Below are 6,558 nucleotides of genomic sequence, written 5' to 3' on the forward strand. Positions count from 1 at the left end.
ACCCTCACCCTTTTCTTCAAAGTGCTACATTCAATTTCTTTCCACCTCAAAGTTTTGGTCTCCACTTCTGTGTCACCCAAACTAACATGTTTGCTTTTTCCATCCTCTTGCTTCTGCACATAACTCCTTACTCCTTATCTCCAGTTGCTCTTGTTTCAGAGATCGACTTCCCATCCCCTGCATTGCCAATCACATTAGGAACAGCAGAGACGAGACCCCTAACCCAGGCAATTGCCTACCTAATGTCTTTTGGATCTTGCTACCTAATATGTGATAGATTTTGTTGGTGGATCTCTGATAAAAAAAAATAGATATTTGGAATCTTTAGTTCTTTTTGAAGTTTAACTTTACATTTGGGGAGTTCCAGTGTTCAAGAGGTCAGGAAATCCTGCCTGAGATAGAATTTCATTTGTTATTAACTCAGCCTGAAAAAAAAGGAAGTAACGAATTTGGGTAAGTACTTTCTCAAGCTTTGTTAAGAGCAACTGATTTCCAATTGAGTTATGAAAATCTGACCTTGTGGCTAACAATGTGATTTTGGCGCCAACAGATTTCAAAATATCAAGTATTGAACTCTTGTTATAATTTGTTATTTGTTGTGCACTTCTTAAAAATCTGATAAATCCCAATGTTATCCTGCCTTCATAATCCAGTCAAAGAGCCCGGACAGTGCTCCAGACACACATAGATGACTCACGTCCTCCAATGCAATATGGTATTCCACCCCTATATGTTGAGTTGTCTCCCTCCACAATTATTGGCCCCTCTTCATCACAGCTTACTGTTTTCAATTTCCAAAATCGACTTACCCAATGTCCTGAACACAGTGGTGCCCACAGCTGACTCCCTTAACTTTCATTAAACTAACTCTTAGGACTGACCATAGCCAACACTCCCTGACCATCTCAGAAAGACTACCTTCCAGAAATCCAAAAAGGTTACATCCACTGTTTCTCCTTTATCTATCCTGCTTAACTCATTATCTGTCAAAGGCATGGCTATTTATCTGAAACGTGTGAAGTGTGTTTAATGTGTTAGCTGGTGGCAAATGCTGTAGGTCTAACACTGATGTGGTACAGTGCAGTACAGCAACACGTCCATCCCCTTCTCTGATCATGACTGACAACTGTGGCAAGTTGCCTGGCTTTGTGTCTATGCTAGGAATGAGCCTTTATGTTTGATGAAGGAAGCAAAGCACGAAAGTGCAAGGCAAGGCCGTGATCCTGTGAACATTGACATAGATGCAAAGAGGAGAAAGTGAGGACTGCAGATGTTGGAGATTAGAGCTGAAAATGTGTTGCTGGAAAAGCGCAGCAAGTCAGGCAGCATCCAAGGAGCAGGAGAATCGACATTTCGGGCATTCCTGAAGAAGGGCTCATGCCCGAAACGCAACACATTTTCAGCATAGATGCAAAGGGAACAAGCACAAAGAAGACAAACAATGAATGCTGAGGTATTTCCTACTCTGATACATGAGATAGGCGCCTGCCCCTGTGTGCCAAGCAGTCAGGCAGTAACATTACAATGTCCTCTAAAGTGCAGCATTGAAGTGGAGAACTATATTCCAACTTAGCCCTGAAATGGGCCGAGATGATGTGATGAGGCTGCTGCTCATCTCTGTGCATGGAGGTGCAGGCAGTGACAGCGTGTGAAGTACACCCTGAGATATTGAGGACTGCTGGTCAAGATGGAGGCCTGGAGGAGTGTGCAGTGAGCTGGAGTTGCCAGGTTTCCACTCTGATCTTCAGGTCTGGAATTTTTGCTATCTCATCTCTTCCTTTCTCCCAGCAAAATTGGAGAATAGCAAATTGATCTCAATGAGCAGGGTTAAGCACTACTGAGATGTTAAATGCATACAAGTCAGCCTCACACACAGTACAAAAGTGAGATTTACATCTTATCCTTCATACCATGAGAATCGGACATTTTTTAACAATATGAAGAATCTCATATTTCCAATTTCATCATATTTTCCCAAATTTCTTGCCATTCCCCACATCATTCAAGGGCTGAAAAGATTAGATTTTTTTCCTGAGTTCATTGCAGCTGTTTAATTGATTGCAACTGAGGTGTAAAGAACAGGCCATTAATTTCCAGTTGAACATTGTGAAGAAGACATAATGACTTGTTTGCTCCTCAAACACCTAGATCCGAGCATCAAGATGGCAGTGTCTGAGATTTCTGATTCTGCAATAAAACTGCTGCTGCTTCATGAAGTGAGGAAATTAGATGTTACAAATCAGGCAACTTCTCAATATTCTGAACAGTCGTTAATTTACTTCATTATAGCCTGTAACCACAATGTCCAAACATGCTCCAATTCTATTTCCAGGCCTCGATTTGTATTCTGTAATTGTTACAGTTTTAGTCCATTCCCTATATGTGATAAAACTCAGTGAGGTTTTTCCCAGTGAAATCACCAATGTTATGGTGGGGCAGTGGGAGAGGGTCTGAAAAAATGTCCTATTTGTATAAAAGGATGAGATATTTTAGTTCTGAGGAAATATTTAGATCCTATGATTTCACTAACAGGGTTAAGGAATTTGTGAAGACATAAGAGCCAGTTGGAATAATCAGCATCTGTCAGGGTTGACAGATTGTGAAAAGTGCTTCCTCCAAATGGACCTTGGCTTTTCAATACTTTTATAAATGACTTGAATTGTTTCATATGTTTAAGTTTGCTGCCAATACTAAGTTCTGAGGCAGAGTAAGTGATGGAACTAGAAGTGTCTTGTTTCTGGGGTACGTTCGATGAATGAAGCAAATTGTGAAAAATGATTTCTCCTGATTGGCAACGGGAAGGTTACCAGAAGAATGATGGGAGATTTCTTTTAGTGAGTACAAGGATCATCTGATTGAAAATAAAGCATATGGCAAAATTGCTGATAACTTTTAAAAAGGAAAGGGACAAATACTTTGAAAAGATAAAACTTTGCTCCCATTTGATTTCCAGATGAGCAAAGAAATTTGGTGCCTCTCAATAAATGCATCAATGTAACCCTGCAGTGCCTCCATTGTTAGTTAAATAATTGCAATACATTTGCCTCCTTTCTAGCCAGGAGATCCTTTGCAATTTCTTTCATTCTTTTTCCATGAAGATGGGAACTGGACACAGCACCTAACATCTTGAATCCATTCTGCAATCCAATGAGATCCAATTTGATCTGTGGCACACCTCCAAACCCCTGATACTCTCATGTTAATGAATGCACTTGTTGAACTAAAATTCATCAATCTCACTTCAAAAATTGGCAATGATTTTTAAATGTATTTCCTAGTTTTGCTCCTGAAATAATTAGCTCTAAATTTAAATTATATTCCAAACTCCCCAGTCAGCGGGAATTGGTTTCCTTAAACGGTATGTGCAGAACAATGCTCCAGGTGTGGTCTATGCAGAGGACTTCATAAGTGACATGTAGCTTTGACATTAGATTAGATTAGATTTCCTACAGCGTGGACACAGGTCCTTCGGTTCAACCAACTCTTAATCAGGGTCAGAAGTGGGTAGGATTGCGGATGATTTGCACAATGTTCAGCACCATTTGCAACTTCTCAGATACTGAAGTAGTTCATGTTCAAATGCAACATGACCTGGACAATATTCAGGCTTGGGCTGACAAGTGGCAAGTAACAGTTGCACCACACAAATACCAAGCCATGACCATCTTCAGTAAGAGACAGTCCAGCCACTGCCCTTTGACATTCAATGTTGTTACCATTTGTTACTGTTAGTGAATGTTACGGAATCCCCCACTATCAATATTCATGGGATTACCATCTACCAGGAACTCAACTGGACCTGCCACATAAAATCATTGGCTACAAGAGCAGGTCAGAGGCTAGGCATACTGCAGCAAGTAACTCACCTCCTGACTCCCCAAAGCCTATCCAGCATCAACAAAGCACAAGTCAGGACTGTGATGGAATACTCCTCACCTGCTTAGATATATGCAGCCGCAACAACACTCAAAAAGCTTGACATCATCCAGGACAAAGCTGGTTTGATTGGCTCCACATTCACAAACATGCACTCCCTCCACCACTGATGCTCAGTAGAAGCATTGTGTTCTATCTACAAGATGTACTGCAGAAATTCACCAAAGATCTTTCGATAACACCTTCAAAATCCATGACCATTTCTGTCTAGAAGGATAAAGGCAGCAGATACCTGCAACCATCCAAGTTACTCACCATCTTGACTTGAAAATATATCACTGTTCCTTCGCTGCTGGGTCAAAATCTTGAATTTCCCTCCCTTAGGGCATTGTGGATCAATGTGGACTGTTGCATTTCTAGAAGGCAGCTCACCACCACCTTCTCAAAGGCAACTGGGGATGGGCCACAAATGCTGAGCCCAGCCAGAGATTCCCACATCCCATGCATGAATAAAAGATAAATCTAGATCCCTTGATGGAGAGGTCACTGTTCTAGTAGGCTTTTGGATTATGTTCATTGCTTGTTTGTTACATTTTAATGATCTATCGACATGGGTCACCAAGCCTCTTTAGTTTTAGCTTTCCATCACACTTTGTCCAATCCCTTATCGAACCAAAGTTAGTGATGTCACTTCTTTGCTTACATTGTGTTCAATTCCCAAATTTTTATATATCCTCCAAAATATCACAAACAGTTTCAATTATATCCGCCACTTATGTAAGATGATTTAAAGTGATTTGCAGCTAAAATCAATGTTCTTTTCTGGTGTGGTTTGATGCCAACATCCATGTATTTGGGTTTGCAACAGACTGGCTGAAAGAAGCCATGTCAAGAACAGTCTTCAGGCTTGGGTTTCTTTACAAAGCTGAAAGTTAGAGATGAAAGATATTATTACGTACTAAAGAATTTAAGGTTAAATGGTGTCATGGGCATAAATAGAACAATGAAGCTGGAATTAAAAGGGGAAAAGAAAAGAACATGGAGAGGGTGTCATTCAGAGGGTTACCAGGCTCTAATTTACTGTTATATTGTTGAAACTCTGTTCCACCATTTCCAATGCTAAATGTGGATAGGTCTAGATTAGATTCCCTACAGTATGGAAACAGGCCCTTAGGCCCAACAAGTCCACACCAACCCTCTGAAGAGTAACCCACCCACACTCACTCCCCAACCTTATATTTATCCCTAATTAATGCACCTAACACAATGGGCAATTTATCACAGCCAATTCACTTAACCTGCACATCTTTGGATTGTGGGAAGAAACCGCAGCACCCAGAGGAAACCCACGCAGACACGGGAGAATATGCAAACTCCACATAGACAGTTGCCTGAGGCAGGAATCAAACCCGGTCCCTCGCGCTGTGAGGCAGAAGTGCTAACCACTGAGCCACAGTGCTGTCTACTCCACATTTTTCTCTTTATTTCATTTATGTGGCTAGACATCATGCTTCTGCCTAGCTCCACGTATTCCTTGCTTCATCTCTGCCCACAATAGGCTATATATGCCAAGGAACTGCCAGAGGAAGTGGTAGATGGAGGCACAATTACAATATTTAAAAGGCATTTTGACAAGTACATGAATAGGAAAGGTTTAGAGGGATATGGGCCAAACACAGGCAAATGGGACTAGGTTAGTTCGGGAAATCTGGTAAGCATGGTTAAGTCATAGAGACATAGAGATGTACAGCATGGAAACAGACCCTTCAGTCCAACTCGTCCATGCCAACCAGGTATCCTAACTAATCTAGTCACATTTGTCAGCACTTGGCTAATAAGCCCTTCCTATTTATCTACCCATCCAGATGCCTTTGACATGCTGTAATTGTACCAGCCTCCACCACTTCCTCCGGCAGCTCATTCCATACACTCACCACCTTCTGCATGAAAATGTTGCCCCTTAGGTCCCTTTTCAATCTTTCCCCTCGCACCCTAAACCTATGCCCTCCAATAGTGGATCCCCCCACCCAGGGAAAAGACCTTGTCTATTTATCCTATCCACATCCCTCATGATTTTAAAAACCTCTTCCATGAAGTGTTCTCCTTGTCAACATCTTCTCTCACCTGAGGTGTGGTAACCCTCAGATTCCTCCCCATAAGACCATAAGAAGTAGGAGTCAAAGTAAGGCCATTACCCATCGAGTCCACTCCGCCATTCAATCGTGGCTGATGAGCGTTTCAACACTACTTACCTGCACTCTCCCCATATCCCTTAATTCCTGGCAAAATTAAGAATTTATCAATCTCTGCCTTGAAGCCATTTAACATCCCAGGCCTCCACTGCACTCCATGGCAGTGAATTCCACAGGCCCACTACTCTCTGGCTGAAGAAATATCTCCTCATTTCCGTTCTAAATTGACCCCCTCTAATTCTAAGGCTGTGCCCATGAGTCCTAGTCTCCCCACCTGACGGAAACAATTTCCCATTGTCCACCTTGTCTAAGCCATGCACTATGTTGTAAGCTTCTATTAGATCTCCCCTCAAGCTTCTGAACTCGAAAGAATACAATTCCAGGATCCTCAGTCGTTCATCGCATGTTAGGCCTGCCATTCCAGGGATCATCAGTGTGAATCTCCACTGGACATGCTCCAGTGCCACTATGTCCTTCCTGAGGTGAGGGC

Source organism: Chiloscyllium punctatum, chromosome 24 (assembly GCF_047496795.1).
Source record: "Chiloscyllium punctatum isolate Juve2018m chromosome 24, sChiPun1.3, whole genome shotgun sequence".
NCBI classification, from domain to species: domain Eukaryota; kingdom Metazoa; phylum Chordata; class Chondrichthyes; order Orectolobiformes; family Hemiscylliidae; genus Chiloscyllium; species Chiloscyllium punctatum.